The sequence below is a fragment of the Pleurodeles waltl genome, chromosome 1_2, assembly GCF_031143425.1.
Source record: "Pleurodeles waltl isolate 20211129_DDA chromosome 1_2, aPleWal1.hap1.20221129, whole genome shotgun sequence".
In the NCBI taxonomy this organism is placed as follows: Eukaryota; Metazoa; Chordata; class Amphibia; order Caudata; family Salamandridae; genus Pleurodeles; species Pleurodeles waltl.
In genome coordinates, this window is record NC_090437.1 from 248,466,086 (window position 1) to 248,487,150 (window position 21,065).

The window sequence follows — 21,065 nt, forward strand, 5'->3', positions numbered from 1 at the left end:
AAGCCACAAAAAAGTGTAAATAGGACATTGCGCCACGAGAACGTCAGAAAAAGTGACGTTCCGGTGGCCCAGTGCCCATTTAAATGACACCCTAAGGTGCATATTTCAAAGCTCATAGCACCACCTTGTGCCACATTAGCATCCTTTTTCTTTTACACTAATGTTGCCCAACGAGTCCAAAATCCTAGCACCATATTTACAAAGTGGTGCAATGCATGCATTGCGCCACTGTGTAACCTTTTATGCTACATTATGCCTGCGCCAGGCAAAATGTATGCAAAGGGGGTGTTCCCCGTTAGGGGGGACTTAAAAAATGGCGCATGAAAATGTATCAGATTTCCTCGCATCATTTTTTACGACACTTTTAACGCCTACTCAGTGCAGGTGTTAAAAGGGGGCTTTTATTATTTATAGTGGGCCCCTACGTATTCTGCACATCAATAGCGCCAATAAGAATTATACTATTGCCCCGTACCCTGCGCCATGGTGAGCCATATCTTAGATATGGCACACACATGGTGGTGGTAGGGGAACGCAAAGGGGCGCAAGGAAACTGGCACTGCACTAGGTGCAGCACCTCTTTCTTTAAATATGCCCCTATGTGTTTATTTAACTTCTGAGTAGTTGATTGAGACAGTGCCTGATCCATACTTTGAAATGACGGATGGGGGATCAGCTAATAATGGATCCTCAGTAGGGCCAAGTGAGTAACTAGCTCCAAAGAACTTGGATGGTATAGGGCCACAAGGAAGAATCATATTCAGTACCACCACCCTGTATACTAGATAACATTGTGAAGTATTTAGACAAGCACTGGGCTGGATATTGATGTTATTGTATCCGCTGGTTGGTTGTTGAGTGCTGAGCTCAGGCACTGCACTTTATCTTCCGGAGAAGCCTGTGACTGCTTACTTTTGCTACCTTAGAGTCAACTTCAGAAGGGGTTGTACTTGGCCTACTATGCAGAGTAATAGTAGGACAGACCCCAGAACACCAGTGACAAACAACCCCAAGCCTGACAAATGCTATCTAGTTTTCGTTTTCTGACCTGCGTTTTCCCGAATGAGGCCTCACAAAGAAATCTCAAGTATTGAATTTCATTAAAATCAAGACAAAAGAATCCACCCATGTATTTTAATGCAGACCCATATTTACAGTAAATAAATAAATATATTTATTTCTCCTCATTATTTAAACTTTCCACGTGTAGAATGCAGCACACAAAGAACAAGGAATATGCCTTTAAGGATTGTTTTTGTGCAGGAAGGTATGCCTTCCTGCACAAAAACAATCCTGCGTATAATGCATGCACCCTTGTTCCATGGTGCAAGGGTGCCTCTTCAGTGGTGCTAGTTCCCTTGACAGGCATTTGGGTCAGGTTCTAAATACCTTGTGGATACATTCCTTTTACGGGTCCACTCCCAAAGCATATTTCTGTGGTCGGACCTTTTTCTTCCATGCAAAGACAAAGAGTGTGTTTGCCATTGTATTCCTTTGAGGTATCTGAGCCTTGACTTTGTTAAGACAGCTTTGCTTTCCTAATAGTCCTCTGTCAGCATTTCTGTCATTGGTCACAGAAATCCAACAGGGGTCCTTAAACTCTCTGCAGATGTGACAAAGTTCTGCATTCTACCAAGACCTACTCAGGTAGAGCAGGTTTGTCATGATGAATTTCACTTTACATATTAATTTGTGCTGTCCTACACAAGAGAAGCCACCATCTCTCTAATTAAAGAGCACAGTTTGAATGTTTGCCCTTGGAAAGACATGTTAATGATCCCTTTTCTAAGCAACGATGCTCGGAAATGTTGTTTGGGCATTCTAGGGCGAGCCTCTAATATAAACTTGGAGCTCTGCACAAATTGATCTTCCAGGCAATCAAAGACAATGCCCTTCAAGAGGTAAGCAGAAGGCAAACACTGTTTCTGTTGCAGTTTTGGTAGTCGGGTACTAGAAAAAATGCCAGGGTTCGTTTCAGTTTTCTCCCTTATTTATTTCTTTCCTTCAGTATCACCAAAGTAATTAGATCATATTTGTGAATTTTGAATGCCTCCAGCAACAGGTGCAAAAATATATTTTTAGAAATGTACATCAGAAAACTGGATGGCAGATGTGACAGTCCCTAGCACCACTGGATTCTCACTTTTTGTGACGCTCCTGTGGCGCTAACCATTGCTCCATATTTACGAAGATGTCTAATGCCACTTTTTGTGGCATTATGCCTCCTTGTAAGTATCGGCCCCTCTGACGCACTTTTCTGCATCAGAGAGGTGTGCAATGGGTGTTGCAGTGATTGTTCCACTGCAACACCCATTGCTTTTGATGCTGCCTCAGATTTACGAGTTGTCGTAAACCTGAGGCAGCGCCAAAAACTAATACCACCCCAGGGGTGGCGTTAGCATGGCAAAACAAGGAGGAATGCTTTTATTCCTCCTCATTTTTTGCTTTGCATTCTGAGGCACACATAGAAGAAGCAAAATGACATAGATGATTGCTTAGGTGCAGGAAGGTGTCCCTGCCTGCACATAAACAATCATTCCGAAATGAAACTATGGTACTTCTATGTGTGCTGCATCATGCAGCACACATAGAAGTGCCAAATTGCCATAATAGATTGTGTATGTGCAGGAAGGGACACCTTCCTGCATATAAACAACTGTTTCCTCAACGCAGATGCACTTGCATTATGGTGCAAGGATGCCTGCGTTGGCGCAGGCAGCTTAATTTAGCACAGGTGCAGGGGGAAACACAGGGCTGCTCTGTATTCTTGTAAATACGGTGCATCCTTGCATTTCAAAAGTGGCGCACTGTTGTGTTGCTATTTTTAGCGCAGCACCGAACAGCGTCACTTTGGCTTAACTCAGGGCATGTGTGTCTAATCTTAGTAGACCCCTGGATGAGGTCTGAGGCTTGACTTTTAGGATTTATTACTTCACATTGCAAAAACCCTGACATACAAACGATGGACAAAGGACATGAAAATATGGAGTGGAAAATATCAATTTTGAATGGACAACATAACAGGAGACACAGCTATTGCTTTCTAGTGGCTCTTGATTAATGGGGTGTGAAGGTGCGCAGTTTTTTAGCTTCCTTTGCAAACGTTTACTTAAAAATGCACCTTTCCAAAGGATCTACATTTTTTTCATTTTGTGTTTGAGTGAAAGTCATCACATTTTGACAATTCACATGATGTTATTTTGTATTTGTATGTTTCTAGCCACTGCTGAATAACATGGCATTGTAGAGCATTCTCCATCTAGATTTCTTTTTATGCCAATCAGGAAGGGTCATCTATCAAACTCTGGGAACCATGTCAAGTTTCGTACATCCCTATTTAACGCTAACACAATTGTTCTGCTTAAGATATACTTGTCAGATACCAGCCCCTCAATATTAGTGCTATGATAATCCAGGGGTAGCCAGAAACAGGAGTTATTAGCCAAATTATGATTCCAAGCGTCTGGGAACTCATGGCAGCTGGTGATCTCTGGAAATAGTGGGGAATAATACATGCCATGGGTTCAACTCACTGGTTTCAAATTTTGCCTTTGGTGCCCTCACACACAGCTGTACCCGTACACTCACACTCACTGTTTCTCACTTACAATCTTAGACACACTCACACTTTCCCAATTACTGACCATCTACACCTATTGGTGTACAGTGACTCAGATCTGAACTCCTGAAGTACAGGTGTTCTCCTTTAATAGTGCAGCAGATGAAGTTGCACCAGGGCCTGTAGTTGCACATGCTGCATTATTGATAGAGGCACCCCTGACACACTCCCCCTCACTCTCACAATCCCCCCATCACTCACTCTTTCTAATGCACTCTCACTGGTTTACTCATTCTGCTACCCTTGCTTTCACTTACTCATACTCCCTCTCACTCACTCATTGATTCTCTCGCTTTCACTCTCATTGACAGTCTAAAACACACTAAAGTAAAACACTCCCTCAATGTCATTCTCTCTCAATCACCCACAAGAACACTTTCACTCACACATGCACAGAGAAACAATGCTATTTGTTTTGCTTACCTTTCTTCATTTGCTGTCAACTCAGAGGCTCCATGACAGCAGCAGAACATCCAGCCTTGTATATGGGCATCAACAAGCCATGATTACTAATGAGGAGCCAGACAGAGCAGTAGGGCCAGGTTTTTGAGGAAGATTCCCTGTAGGCCTTCTCTTAGCTTTTTGATCGGACTGGAAGCACATCTCCATCAGAAGCTGGGACAGTGGTGGAGATCCTGCCCCTGCTGCTCTGTGTATCTTCTCATTGGCCTCATGGATGCACTGATGTGTGCCATGACAGCCACATTTTAGCAGACATATTGTACTGCCTGAAGCATCCTCGGTATCTGTTAAAAAAAAGGAGTGTGGCTTTGTTGGGGGATAATAGTTGAGCAGTGCTCTCACATGGTGCAGTCCAGACATCCATATACAGAGTCCTCTGTTTTTACATAACACTCTGTAACTGGATGGTCGCTCAGTCACTTCCGCCTACTCCTGTCACCAGTAGCCTGGTGCAGAGGCTCACGGGACTGACCTGCGCACTGCAGAGTTCATGTAAACAGGAAAGTCATGATTGTATGTCAGTTGTAAAATTAAGTTACTACAAGTGTGGGCAGAGGTTCTGTGAATAATGCTGCTTCACGGGTGGGAGGGCAATGCCCTAAAGTCCCTGAAAAGGAGCCACCTCTGCATTGAGCATTAGGACTTTCCCCATTCATATTTGGACGGGTAAACCCTTCTGAAACGAAATGTGGAAAAGTGCTGAATACATGAAAGTCGACGCACCAACAATGATTGCTCTGGATATTTCCTATACCAAACATCCCAACTGATAATTGGGAGGGAATCTTACACCTTGGGATTACTGATTCACAAAATATTGTTAATGTTGTTTCCCTGTGCAATGCTCTGCATGCCTATCTGAAGACTATTTGTGCAAACACCGTGAAAATAGTGCCCTGCTCGGGTGATGTGTGCAAAAAACAAAGATCAGGTGACATTTGCAAACTTATTTATACTAGGCATTCACATGAGGGTAAAATAAGCTATGAAAATAAATATGGTCTGATTTTCCCCTCTGTTTACAGGTGCTGAGTGAGTGGAAGTTAAAGAGCCAATTTCCAGCTCTCGTCTTCTTTAAATCCTTCCTAGCTAATAAACACCTGTTATGCATAAATATTGACAGGAGTTTATCTTCATGCCATTTGGTCAGAGAGGTCTAACTTTATCTGGATATTGGCATATGTTTTCTCCATTGTCCTATTAAAATATTTAAAGGTTTGGATACTTTACAAGGACACGGGGTCTAATAACTTATGCTTTGTCGCAAATATAGAAATGTCAGTTAGTTACTTTATTTCTATGTTAGACATAAAAAGCATATTGTGATATGGACAAAGACAACCCACGTGCAGAACCCCCTCTACCAAAACCCGACATCAACAAACCAACAATCACCAACTGGACCCCCTTCACCACTGAAGATACTCTGAAAACAATGATTTCCATACATTTCAGGGCCCCCATGGACCCATGCTCTCACCACATTTTCAACAGAGCTGCAGACACCATCACCCCCAAGCTCTGCCTCAACATCAACCGTTCCCTAGCTGCCTCCTCCTTCCCCGACGACTGGAAACACGCCAAGATAATCCCCCTCCTCAATAAACCCTCGGCAGACCTCACCGACCTCAAAAACTTCAGGCCCATCTCCCTACTACCATTACCTGTGAAAGTCATCGAAAAAGCCGTCAACAGCCAACTCGCTACTTTTATCGAAGACCTCAACATCCTCGACATCTCCCAATCCAGATTCAGGAAAAACCATAGCACCGAAACGGCCCTCTTGGCTGCAACAGATGACATCCGCTCCCAGCTGGACAAGGAAGAAAATGACAGCACTCATCCTGCTAGATCTTTGGGCGGTCTTCGACACAGTCTCCCACCACACCCTGATACAAAGACTTCACGAAGCTGACATCAGAGACAAGGCCCTCGACTGGATCCAATCCTTCCTCACGAGAGTGAGACTCGCCCCTTCCTTGCAGACCCCACAGCTACCACTTGCGGAGTTCCCCTGGTATCCTCCCTCAGCCCCACGCTGTTTAACATCCACATGGCCCCGCTAGCCACCATCGTCAGAAGCTACGGAATCAACATCGTCTCCTACACCTACGACACCCAACTCATCCCCTCCCTATCCAAAGAACCCAACACAGACAGACACAACTTCTACGAAGGCATGGAAGCAGTCGCCAACTGGATAAGAAACAGCTGTCTGCAAGTCAATGCAAACAAGACAGAGGTACTCATCATGGACCCTCAACCCGATGCATGGAACGACTCCTGGTGGCCACCCACCTTCGGAAACCCACCAACCCACACAAGCCAAGCCCACAACCTCGGGACCATCCGGGACTCCAAACTCAACATGAACCACCACTTCAACTCAGTCACCTCCACCTGTTTCCACACCCTCCTCCTCCTACGCAAGACTCTCAAATGGATCCCCTTCGTACATAGAAAGATCGTCACACATGCCCTCATCACCAGCAGACTGGACTACGGCAACGCACTCTATGCCGGAATTAACAAGAAACTCACCCGCAAACTAAAGAACATCCAGAACACCGCCACCAGACCGGTCCTCGACCTTCCTCAACACTGTCACATCTCGCAACACCTGCGCACACTACACTGTCTTCCCATAGAGTAAAGAATCACCTTCAAGATCCTCACCCATGCACAAAAGGCCCTCCACAACACCGGACCAGCCTACATGAAACGGCGATTCAACCTCCACGTACCACACAGGGCCCTACACTCGGCCCAGCTCTCTCTCGCCAAAGTACCCTGCATCAGGAAAACCAGAACAGAGGGATGCTCCTTTTCTTACCTCACAGCCACCGCCTGGGACGTCCTTCCACTCCACATCAGACAAACCACCCCCCTCCTCAACTTCACAAATGAGCTGAAGACATGGCTTTCTTAAGAACCACCTCACCGGTGGACGCTACACTCCCCCCCACAGCGCCTTGAGACCCTTGCGGGTGAGTAGTTGCACTTTACAAACACTGATTGATTGACTGATTGATATAGCATTCATGCAGAAGCCTCAAAGCACCCCATTAGAACCATTTGAAATATAAATACCTCTTGACGAGTATCTTCTCTATGTTGCTACCACTTTTTCTGATACCTGGCAGCTGGAGATGGAAATACTGCACCCAGAGTTAACCATTCATGCCAGCCGCCCCCTCATCCTCTTCAATCACAGTTATTGTGCATCACAAGTTGTTGCTCCTAGAATATAAAAATACTGTGCTTGACTCAAAATTGTCAGGTCCAGCACTGCATTCAAGTCTCAATTCTGAGATCATTTTTGCTTACATTTTACTCTTGTCTTAATATAGTGGAATATGTCTGTATTTACTCTGTGGCTTTAACATGTGTGATCCCGCATGTGGTAAAACTTATAGGGTTTGATTTAGATATTGGCAGATGGCCACCGGCCAATATCTAAATCAGGTCCATAGTCAGCACTGGGCAGTATTTCCACATGTTTATGGCTGCTTGACTCATAATGTGATGTGAAGAGCTTATGCTGCTGTAGGTGCAGCCATTGATTGTACTAATCATGTTGTGAATGCCAGGGTAATGTATTCTGCATTGGTCTATATGTGGGTAGATGGTTGACTGACTGGAGAATTCCTTTGAGATAAAACTGTTTTGTAGAGCAGTCGACAACCTTACAACAGACATGTTTTAACTCTTTAAAATTAGGTGAAGGGCCTTGCTGTGCTAGCGGAAGTCAGACAGATCAATATACAAACGTGTTGCAGTGTGAAACTGTGGCTTATTTACAAGCCCCTTGCTCCACCATAGCATCAATTTATAAACACTGCAGTAGCGCAAGCAGTCCCCTACACTGTACAACATTTACAAACTGGTGCAGTGGGATCATTGCACCAGTTTGTAAAGCTTGCATCACATAATATCTGTGCCAGGTGTAATGAATGCAAGGTAGGCATTCTCGGATGAAAAGCCACGCAGAACTGGCACAGTGAAATTTTCTACATTTCACTGTGTGGTTCTGCAACTTCACTGCATCAAAAATGTAAGCCTGCTCAGAGCAGGCGTTAAACTGATGCAGTCCTTTTTAACATGGGAGCCGTCCCTGCATTGATGGAGTAGCATCATTTTTTTTACGCTAGTCCAGCAATGCCTGAGTTTAGCGCCACAGATGTGTTTGAATTTCTGATGCATCTGTTGAAAGGTGCACCATGGAGCTCTGTATTGTAGATACAGCGCATCCATGGTATCATTAGAGGGTCGCAGGGCAGTGCAAGAAATCTGATGCATCTGAGCCAATGCGTCAGATTCTTGTTAATTAGGTCCTATATTTTTAAAAAACCATCGACCAGATTTACAAGACCTTAGCGCCTTTTTGCGCCACCCTCGCACCATTTTGTTTATGCTAATATGACATTAAGGTGGCCATTCTCCTTTGCAATATTTACAAAGTGGCGTAATGCTTACAGTGTGCCACTTTGTAACCCTTTTTGCCACATTATGCAGCGGGGGCGTTCCCCTGCAAGAAGGCCCGTAAAAATGGGGCAGTGAAATTTACGACATTTCACTGTACCATTTTTTGTGTCATATTTACCACCAGCCCAGAGCAGGCATTAAAATGACACATCTATTACTTTCAATGGGCCTCTCTTTATTTGGCAGAATTGGCGCCGCAATTTATGGTGTTAATCCTGCAAAGTACCACAATAGCGTCATAAATTCTAACGCTATTGTCCTAAAGTGCACCATGGTGCGCTGTAATGTAAATACGGCGCACACATGGGGGCATATTTATGAGCCCCTAGCACAACCTTGAGCCACAGTTGTGGCAGTTATTATGACACAAATGTGCACTAAGGTGGCATTTCCCTCCTGCCATATTTATAAAGTAGTACAATGCTTGCATTGCGCCACTTTGTAACCCTTTGCGCCACATAATGACTGTGCCAGGCATAATGAATGCAAGGGGGCTTTCCGGCGCGGAGGGGGGTACAAAAATGATGCAAAGGAATCTATGTGATCCCTTTGTGCCATTTTTAACACATTTTTTAACACCTGCTAAGTGCAGGTGTTAAAAAGAGGCTCCCATTGATTACAGTGGGCCTCTGGGTGCTTTGCAGTATGAGCATCACAAATTATGACACTAGTCACCCTAACTACCGCCATGGTGCCCCATATTATACATAAGGCGTTACCATGGTGGCGTTAGGGAGACGCTAAAGGGTGCAACAAAAGTGGCGCATCACAGCTGATCCGCTACTTTCTTGTAAATCTGGCCACATGACTTTTTTCAAAACGTGATTTTGAAACTTTTAATATCAAATTGTAGGTTTTAACATGATCCAGATCTGTGCAACAGCTTTTGCAATGTTATTTCCCAGGTATCTAGCAATCATTTTAGTTGCAGTGAGTGGCCTTTAAACAGGCATACACGCGAACTGTTAATTACCCCCAGGGATTTCTAATAGCATAGCAGCATTATTCATCTTCCATTAGTGCATTCTGTATTTTATTCTGCTGCACAGCCTGTGGCCAAATTCCCGAAATATTTCACCACTGGAGTTGATTTGTGTCTGAAATGAAATATAAACCGGCGCAACCAGGAATACTGTCGGCACAACACTTCGATGAGTTGAAAAAGGAATCGCTTAAGAGCCGCCAACTTTACAGATCAGCAGAAGGACTTGCGGACGGAATGCCCTTCTTTCCGCCCCCTGCCATGAACACCAATTTCAGAGGGTTCTGAGAAAATAAAAGAAAATCCCATTTACCGAAAGGCCTTTCCACGCCGACTCGACGCAGTCCAAACATGCACTTAGGCCCATATTTATACTTTTTGACGCAAAACTGCGTCGGCGCAGTTTTGCGTTAAAAATATTACCGCCGGCTAACGCCATTTTGGTGCGCCGTGCGGGCGTCATATTTATACTTTGACGCACGGCGGCGCAAACCACAGGTGGGAGTCATTATTTTTGACGCACACCGCAGCGTCAAGTCGTAAAGAAAAACGACGTTAACACTGCAGAAATGACTGTGGGTCGATTTACGACCCCGCAATCCGGATATGTGCCATTTTTGGGACGCAATAGCATCAAAAAAACCTGCGAACACTGCCATTTCACCAGAGGAGAGCCAAAATGGATCCCAGATGCCACTACAGACCCCAGGGAGATGACAGCATACCAGGAACCAGCCAGGATGACCCACACAAGAACCAGGACACTTTTAAGAAGAAAAGAAAGTGTCGCTTTAGTGCAGAGGAGCAGGACATTCTGGTTAAAGAGGTGACGGAACACCAGCACCAACTGTTTGTCACCTCAAAGTTGCCAATCAGTAGGAGAGAGGCTATATGGCAACAAATTGTCGACAAGATTAACAGTGTGGCTGAAGTACGCAGAACAGTCATCGAGTGCAAGAAACGCTGGCATGACTGCAAGCGCAGGACCAAGGAAAAGATGGCCAGGAACAGGAAGGGAGCACTGCAGACAGGAGGGGGAAGTCCAGCACACCAGGAGGCCCTGGACCACATGGAGGAGATGGTTGCAGCCGTCATCCCTGAGGAGATCGTCACAGGGATTCAAGGACAGGACAGCGCAGACTACCAGGAGACAACGCACATGCAGGGTAAGTCGCATGGGGAATTAAAATGCACTAATGTCAACTGTGAGCAGGCGGGGGATATCGACCACTAAATGCATGGAAGTCATCTAATACATGGAGTGGCATGGGTAAAGGGGCACGGCATGGGGGCATGGCCCGTTCTGAGAAGACCTGGGGCACACCATTACACAACACCAACAACAGTCCCATGGGGGCATGCTGTCATGCCAACAATGGAGCAAAGGGAAAGCCATGCCAGGAGGGAAGGCCACAACGTCAAACTGACATCCCGGCACACGTCAGCCACCATACCCCCTACATTAACTAGGGCTCTATTAACAACCTCTAGCCATACCGGCAACTGGAATGTAACTGCGACAACAGTTGCCACTACCACCTCTGTTCTGTGTGCAGCTCAAGTAGCCAATGGCAGTAACCTCCCAATGGATCATACACACCTAAATTAGGGGGTGAGGATGACAACTGCAACAATCCCCAGAAACAAGACAAAGGCCCCAATACTCTCAAATGTCAATGCCCATAGTTGTCGCAAACATCAGCCAATGTAAACAACAATAGGAGCTACACAGCACTAAGGACACACCCATGCTGCATATGTCAGGGTCCATCCTGTGCCTGGGTAACAATGCAACATCCCAAATGTCATACTGCTCAGACAACAGCATTGAGGGGGGGGACATGTAACTGGTCACTGAAATACACCTGCACGGTCAGAGGAGGAAATAGGACACTGATACGATTATCAGGGAAATCCAATGTAACACACATTCCCCAACATCAGAAGGACACATTACCAATGTCAACATCCATATCGGATCATAACATTGCCATGCATAGGATATGCCACATGTCAATTACATTTAAGTGGATGTGAAAGATCAGAGATTGGTGCAGGTCCAGATTGTTAAGTGTGCTGCCAGGGCCATCAGTACACCCACAGCCAGTGAAAGGTCTCACCATGAGAATGGATGTACACGGAGGCTTGAGTAGCAAAAGAAGGTGGCAATTCTCTATTTGGCATAAACCAACACCTAGAGGCAATGAGGCTGAACAGTCTGATAACTCAATAACATACATGTGACACACAGGTGGGCCATAGGCCTGGAAAAATGCCCATCTGAAGGACTGGAGAAATTAACACAAAACAAGATCACAAAGTGAATTCATCAAAAGGCAGGAAGGTGACATCAAAATTGCCACAACACAGACACACTAATTGTACCCTGCTTCATTGCAGAGGAAGATGGATCTCCTGCCGATATGCCTGTCCCAGATTTCCCTGATGACATGGATGACGAGCCGATAAACATTCCCCAGGAGACTATCCAAAAGGTCCTTGACACCCTCCAGACCCCACCTTCAGTCACAAGGAGGAGCACAGAACAAGCAGCCTTCGCAGAGGATCCACCCACCACCCCAATTGTAAGACCTGCCAGCTCCAATACAGCTGAGGACTCAGACGACACTGGCACCAGCTTTGAGAGAACTGTAGTTGGAGTACAGCGGGAGCTGGCCAAGGAGGTGCGGTGGGGATGCAAACTATGGCAGCCAGCCTTGAGGGGATGCGTTCCTGCATGATGTCATCTGCAGATCAGGCAGCAGCTATGCAAGCCCTAACATCCATACTGCAAGGACTACAAGAAACTGTCAAGGAATTCACCACTGCAGTAAGGGAGTTGCCATAACACCTCGCACCCCAAACCTTCCACTGCATGCACGAATGCAATCATGACTCCCTCAGGGCCGACCTGGCTGCCTACCATCGTGATGTGGCTGCTATTCTCAAGAACCAGCAGACTATCCTTGCTGCAGTACTGCCCTTAAGACCTTCACAGGGAGCAGCGACCGGGATGTCTGACTCCACGTCTTCTAACACTGAGGTGTGTGTTGCCCCTTCACAACCAACAACAAGAAGGACAAAGCAGGCAACACACACATCAGAAGAAGAAGACATGGAACAGATTACATTCACAAGGAAAATGACCCGGAAGCACTAGTCCCTGCTACATGGCCCACATTTACCAAGCTCCTGCGCATTGTAACTTGCCAGTCTTACAACAACTTTACTCGAGCACTGTTCTGCAAACCACTGTATATCTTGTCACCCAGCCCAGTGATTGTAGCTCTCCTATTCATTGCCAAATCCTGTCCCTCTCCACTGTCTGAAACATCAACCCCACCATGTCAAAAGCATTTCCGTAACCCCTTGTGTTGGATCACAATGTAAGATGTCACTATAATGGACTCACAATCATGGACAATGTACAGATAGCACTACAGCACGTTTTAATAAATAGCACTTACACAACAAATCTGTCTCTGGGTAATGTGACATATAAACTGTGAAGTAGATAACTGAAATGTGCCTACTGTCAAATTACGTAGCTTGTCAAAACAACCATCCTGATAATATGTAGTCAGAGAATTCTGCACAGTGCCCATGATTGCATCATACTCTGCCCATCCTGAGGGACAAATCTGATGAAGTGAGAAACCATACACCACCATGCTGTGTTGGACAGAAGAATGCTTCCTCAGGGGATAACTGAGTCATCAAATAGTGGCCTCAAAATGTTGTAAACATGCAAAAATAACACAATAAACATGCCACACTAATCTAAGTAAACACTACAAAAACTGCATAAATGAAGGTGTCTGAGTTAACATACAAATAGGTAACCATGCCGAACTGTGTCACAAATGATGTATGAGGGTCATGAAGACAAGAATACAAGATTGCCAATGAGAATTAATCTTATAAGGGTGTGCATGATCATCACACTGCAACGAAGGGTCGACACTTTGCAAAGTAGCTCTGGGCTAGCTGCCAATCGTACAGCTCAGTTGGTATTTGTTTGTAGCATAGGACACAGATGTTATAGTACAAAATTGATGTACACTGAATCCAAACACACGATCAAGTACCATTCAACACATACAATTAAGGGTTAACCAAATATTTATTAAATGCTAATCACAGATGAGGAAACTGAGGGCAAAATCTTACCTACCCTAATCTACCCTGACTTCTCATTGCCCACAACTGTCCCTAACTAACCTAAGCTACACTTACTTCACATGTAACGAAATGTTCTAAACATCTATCCCCCAACCCCCTTATGAGACGGGACACATGGAGGACAACACATACTAACCTAAACACATACTATACTATCCTATACAAAATATATTTTTTTGTTATTTTTGGGGATTTTTTTTTTGTTTTTTGGGATTTTTTTTTTAAACACACAAGAACCCCAACATAGCAACCCCACCCACCCACCCACACATGTAATGAGTAAAAATAGAAACAAGCAGGACCCCCCACCCACTAACACTAACTAAACTAACAGCCTATACTAACCTAACACTAAGCCCCCTAAGCCCACTAACTATAAGAACAAGGAAAGAGGAGGGAGGGGAGGGAATCATGTCCATAGCAAAAAGTCTAGAGGTTGGCCCTCCGGAGGGTCCTCTTAATGGACTTAACACGCCGGTTAATGTGCCACACATCCCGGCTCGGGCGGCTCAACTTGTGCAGCACTTTGTCCATCTTACGATTCATTCGGTTGAAGGCTGCAGGGTCAACAGATGGAGCAGTGGCAGTCTGGGTACCGGTGGAGGAGGTCTGTGTGGGTGTGGTGCCAGGCCTAGTGGGCTGTCCTGCACCGGTGGCAATGCTGGGGCCTGGAAGTCCAGCAGATGTCGGACCAACAGTGGCAGCTGTGGGTGGAGCCACCTGGCTTGGATTGGTGGTTGTGCTGGTGGTGGCTGTGGTGGGCAAAGTAGGCCCACCCTGTGGGAAGGCTCTCCATGCCCCGGAGGCCCGTTCATGCCGATATCGCTGGGCCATCCTCCGGAACCCGGACTCCACCAGCAGGATATGCTGATATCGCATGGCCCGGCGCTGAAATTCACGGACCTGGTCTGGAGTCATGTTAGCAGCTGTGAAGACAAATGCAGATATTCTACATTAGTAACTGCCTTGTGTGAAATGGCACAGCAAGTTTATTAGACATTACATCTACTGTACTTGTAAGAGCTCATATCACAATACAGATCATTGAATGACCCTGAGGAAGTACATGGCAGGCCAGACTACAAAGGTCACATCACACATAGCACATCCAGAACCTACAAGATGGGTAACAACTGGCTTTGACTTGCAATCTGAGTTCTGCCAGTTATCAGCTAAGAATCATGCTGCATATCCTCCACCAAGACCTGGGCTACAAATGTCAGTGTACGGAAAGCAAAACTAAAGCCACATGGTCTGCAAGTTGTAACTGGACTTGCCAGTATAGTGCCAAGTGCCAAACCTGAGTGTGTATACTAGGTTGCAACCAAACTGTCACTTATTCACATGTATGTGTAACATACTGGTAGCATCAGTACTAGGTACCCCATTCACAAACCCATGCCCGTGTTTGAGGGGGGGGGTGGATAAACAACTATAATTTGCCAACAACATGTACACCGAGGAGTGTATAGAAAACTCCACACATGTTTGTCTCTACAGACACACCACAGGTAAGGTCTATCTAAAATTAGGAGTCAGCAAACCCTAGAGCACTCATAGGGTCAGACATGTCAGGAAATGCAGAACTTGGTACACAACATATACTTCCAGTGAGGCCTGACTTACATCAGACACAGAGTTGCTAGAACACCCATGATCATGAATTGCATGCACACCTAGGCCATTGCACTCAAGTTCCACATACTTGTAGCACTACATGTGGAAGTACATGCTGCTAGGAGGTTCTACCTACTGTCTCAAAATTACGTAGGTAAATAGGGAAGCAGATGTCTATTGGAAAGCAATTTTCTGTACCAATCTTAGAAAATGTGGGTCTGACAGGCTTACTAAATCGGGGCTGACTTCCAGTGCGACTCTTGGTGATACAAGTGTCATCCACATGACTAACCCCTGTACTCACAGTGGGGCCTACAGGAATGGCCTACAATCCCTGCATGATACCATTGGATACGCATTGGCCAACTCAAAACATGTGAGAAACTGAATTCCCACTCATGTAACAAGAGAAAAGCTTGCCCAACGCATCACACCTTGCTATGTGTGCTACTCACATGAGTCCATAACCAGCAAACACAACACATGACAGACATATCAACACTTACTGGAGTGGTCGGGGTCCTCAAATGTCGCCACCTCTCCCACAGTGTAGGGTGCCGGTCCACCTGTAAGGTATGGAAGGAAGAAATGTGCTCAAAATCTGTGCACAGCGCAACAATTTCATAAACATATACAATGTGTAGGCTGAATAAGGAAATGGCAGCCATTCAGACATGATGGTATTGCATCTGATATATCACGGCCAACTTGTACATAGCATGGGTCTCCTGTGACAGTTACACACATATCTGCACACATACATTGGCCATAATTATCATGTGGTTGCAAATAGGCCCCGTAATTGGTGAGCAGTTAAAAATATGGAGTGTAATCGTCTCATCATGTGCATCCAAGAGAGACATCCAAAGCCTGGTTACTTGAGGAATTCATTACCAGTCAAACATGCCTTGTGGCCATGACACATTTATTACACATAGGTCCAATGTACAGAGGGAGGGGAAGGGGCTTTTGTAAGCCATCCTGTTGTTACAGTTTATTCAATTGATGTGGCCCAGCTATGGTGATTTGCACCAACCATGGAGATGTGAAGCCATGTGCATACACTTGGACTGCCATCCACATTTGGATTGTGGCACAACTAACTCCAACAAACATTCTAAGATGTTAGCTGAGGGCACCTTACACCTTTTCACGATGTTTTCAAATCCAGAACTGACATGTATCCAAAAAGATCAAGGAACACAATAATCCCAAACATTCATAGTACTTCCGTGAACGCTTTCCTTCCACACTCACCAGACTCACATGAGACATATGTCTGAGTCACTTTGCTATTATCAATTGATGTGAAGCCAGCACTCATTTTCTGCATCATGTAGTGATTCTAAAGTCAGTCTAGCAATTGCGCCAACAAAGTTGGCCTACATGTTGGTACATCTGTACTTCTCTTTCAATAGTACCCTATATAGACATGATTGGCTCCTATTTTGTTAGGTTTTCTGACAAAAAGGCCGCACCAAATTCCTTCATGGAAAAGTAACCTGTAAGTTTGCTGAGCACATGCTACCTGACAGCTAGAAATTGTGATCCTTGCCGTAGTGCATCAATGATCCCTTTATATTTCCCCAGAACTACACACAGTCAGCAAGTTAGCTGGCAGACATTGTACTAATCCCCTCATGTCACTACAGAGTATTTAATCATACACATTAACATGATTCGTACTCACCAACAGTGCCACCAATCATGATTCCCAGGTGGTCCAAGAGATCCTGCTCCCTTGTGATGAGGTCAGCCCACTGGTGCTTCAGCTGGTGGTCACTCCTCTGGCTGGCATACACACGCTGCAGGTGATGCAGCACCTTTCCCCACCGGATTCTGCGCGCCTCTGTTGGATACCCCTGTATCACCCTACCCCCTGCCTAGATTATGAGCGGCAAGAAATGCATCACAAGCCAGATGAACCCCCCCAACTCCTCTTCCCCCATCCTGCCAAGACGTGGCCTACCAGACATACTAGGAAGTGAAAGGGAATAGGGGTAAAAGAAATAGAAAGGGTAAAAGGGGGAAAGTAGGGGTACAAAGACAGATAAAAAGTAAACCTAAACACTAAAAGAGCCCAACTATCCCCAAACTAACACTACCCACAACAGACTCCCACAAACAACAAAAACACAAGATAAATGGGCAAATGTAGACAAAACACAGTAGTACAGTATACAGCTACAATTTTTATTTCACAAATTGACAATACAGATAGCACACAGGACAAAAACAGCACAAAATCTCAGGACAACACTCTCTACACAGCCACACAGTCTAGAAGGATCATAGACTGCAAAGTGAAAGTGAAAGTACACCCACTGTACATGATCTGTAAACAGGATATCCTATTACATCACTTCCTGTATGAAAAGTCCCGCCTTTTTCGCGTTATGCGTCATTTTTTAGTTTACCAAAACTGTATTTGCGTCATTTTTTTTGACGCACAGAAGTGAAAATTAACCCGCATCCACATAATAGTACATGGACTGTACAAATATCTGGATGCGGGCTAAATTTCACTCCTGTGCATCAAAAAAATGACGCAAATACAGTTTTGGTAAACAAAAAATGACGCATAACGCTAGGGACATCAAAATTACAGTGCATTAACTGGTTTTGGGCATTTTTACTTGTTTTTTGGTTATGTTACATTTGGGACACATCAGAGATAGCCTGATTGAAGACAGTATGGTGTTGATTGTGTATGTTCACATGTGTGACATCATACTGCAGTGGACCATGATCGCTACTCCCTTCACAGTATTTTTACGGTTGGCTGACGCAATAGTTGGTCATAAGTGTGGCCTACATATATGTGTTGCACAAATTGTGCATGTTTGGCATAAGGAGAGGATAGCAATGTGACGCACATATGTACAATACCTAAATGCCTTTGGCTCAAATTGTGTGCTTTGGCAACTAATGTATTTGTTGACCAAGTGTGTGTGTATCACATGAAGCATATGTGTACATATGCTTGTATGAATGTGACGTCCATGTGTCCAATCCTTAGATGCAAGTCATATTGGAAATGAGCGAGGGCATGTGTAAGTCATACATGTAACAACACCCGTAAAGTGGACTTCCAAGTTTTAGGGTCAGGTAGACACCACATGTGACATAGCATGCACCAGATTGATGGCAGACGCTTGTTCATGTCAATGGTCCACATTTTCTACATCCTATGTCTTACAGTATTGGTAAGAGCTTCCTAGGCACTACTTGGTGAATCCCACAGTGAGTCATACACATTCGTTGAGGAAGTGGGTACCATGTTGTTTGCACAGACAGACAAGGGTGAATCTCAATGTATGATGACACCACAGTTGAGGCCATAGGAGTGAGCCCCAACTATCAAGTGGATGTGGTGGACCAGCATACAAGACAGCACGTGTCCACTTATTTCCAGTGATCAATTGCACATAGGTGTCTTGTTCATGTTTGTGGTCGAATGATGATCCTGTATATTGTTTGGGGTGTAATTTGTCACAGTTCGGTCCAGGACTCATCATGAGTCAGTGGCAGCTATTCCTGTATCTACTGAGTATCCTTGGTTGATCAATGTGAATAAGGTGGATGTGGACATGTTAACCAACATGTTGATGGTCCCACCTGTCACTAAAGATGTGTAATGAGACAGTCAACAGGGCAACCTTGTTGTGCTGAGTGAGATACTGTCTCAGGTGTCATGTTCCGGCAGGTGTCATTACAACATTTGTACACAGGTTGGCCTCTGCACTTCCCACTGCATCTAGGAACATCATAGCCTCTGTGCTGATTATTCTCGCAGCTATTCACCACACACGGCCCATCACTATGTTGTGCGCACTGTGATTCTGTGTGTGAACTGTCATGGTCCTGACATTTGTGTATTATTCATGGACATTATCAGAGGTTGCTGGTTGTGCTGAAAGCCCCGTACCCAATCCCTGCCTACAGCCCTGGGACACTGTAACATTTTGTCATTCATGCATAAATGCAACCCAGACAAGGGATGGGCCATGAATTTTGTTTTTCCAAGAGGATGTAACTCAAATGGTACATTTAAAAGGCAGATGATGCTAAACAATGTATTTGTGTATGCATTGAAGAAGCCCATGCCCAATACCTCCTGATGAGTGAGAGGTTTGCTAACGCAAGTGTGGTACATATGTAGACACAGGGATACTTTAGTGTGATGCACAGACAGTTGCCAGTCAGGCTGACAGAATGCAAGCAGATTCGGGATTCATCTACTTGACAAGTTACATAATCAGTGGTCTGACTAAGACTGTTTGGAGGACAAACTAGACAGATGACATGTAAAACTATGTATGTCCTGTGTTTTTGAAGGTGACAAATGAACCCAGTGGCTGTGTTACACGGCTTCATTAGTATCAATGCTTAACGGTGTATTTGACATAATGGCAACTCCTATGCTGTTCCAGGCATCAGCAGGGGCAGTGCTTGTTGAAATGGGTGGTGTGCATGGAGGTGATCACAGGTGTGGGCTGCATCTGTTTCTCACCAGTCCTGAAGGTGAGACTTGCATTCTAAGGGCCAACAGACATTTTCACACGGGAAGCAATCTACATGTGCTAACAGGGCTTTGAAACTAGAAGACAGTGTATAAATTGACCTGACGTCCTTGCAGTCAGATGTTCTATGACAGTGGCATACCATAGGAAAGGGTGTAGCACACTGGTTTGCTAATGTTGGTCTGAGTGTGTAGAGGAGGGAATATCAGGGTACACATCTTAGTATTCCAGGGACCTCTTCCGACAGGTGGGTTGTGACCAGGTGCATGGGTGTGTCAGGAGTTAGGAAATGGGCTGACATGTACATGGAATGTCATGTGTGCAATGCTGCTCATATGTGTGGCACTTGTGCTGTCTCTGTTCTGCTTCTATGGGACTCTGGTCACAGATATTCCTTGCAAATATTGGATGCAGTTGGACTTACTGCTGTCAACGGTCTGGTCAGGCATTCCTGTTACTGATACCAAAGCACATTGACTGCCTCATGTATGAGGCTTGTTTTCCCCTTATTGAGTGATGGTGTCTTAGTTGTGTGCCATTTGGTGCGTTGGACCTTGATTCCAACATGTATGTGTGAAATAGTTGTGGTCCTCTGCTATTGGCCTTCAAAGGAGAAATGTACATGATATATGTCATTAAGAGCGTGTGTGTATGTGACCATTGTATGTTAGGCATCACATTAGCTCTGGGATGTTCTGTGTCCTACTCAGTATCTCAGCAATGCTCCATCAGGCAACACTCTTATTCTGATAAGTAGAGATAAAGGTGTGCAAAAAGGAATAGCCAGACCATGATATGGTGATTAGAATAGGTGTTTATTTAAATTCGTTAACTAAAGTGGTGAAGGTGATCATATTCAAAAGAAATTATTGACGATCTGTTGCCGTCTGCGTATACCAGCGGCCGTGTTCTGTAGTTCCCCCGGCTGCTGCAGGCCAGCATCCTCCTCTTCCTCCTCTTCAGGCATGTGTGGCTATGGTTCCAGGAGGGGAATGTTTCTTTTGATGCAAATGTTGTGCAATATTGCACATGTTAGGATGATCCTACAGACCATCCCTGGGGAATATAGGAGGCTACCACCAGTGATGTCGAGGCACCGGAACCTTGACTTGAGGATGCCGAAGGTCCTCTCGACAATGCTGCGTGTCCTCCTATGGGCGTCGTTGTAGGCATGCTCTGCTGCAGTACTTGGGTT

At 45.1% G+C, this 21,065-nt stretch overlaps 1 protein-coding gene across 1 annotated transcript in view; it reads left to right on the forward strand.

Moving 5' to 3' along the window:
* Positions 1–21,065, forward strand: part of CCSER1 (coiled-coil serine rich protein 1) — a 2,320,004-nt gene that overhangs the window by 1,413,146 nt on the left and 885,793 nt on the right. The gene's annotated exons all lie outside the window — the stretch shown is intronic.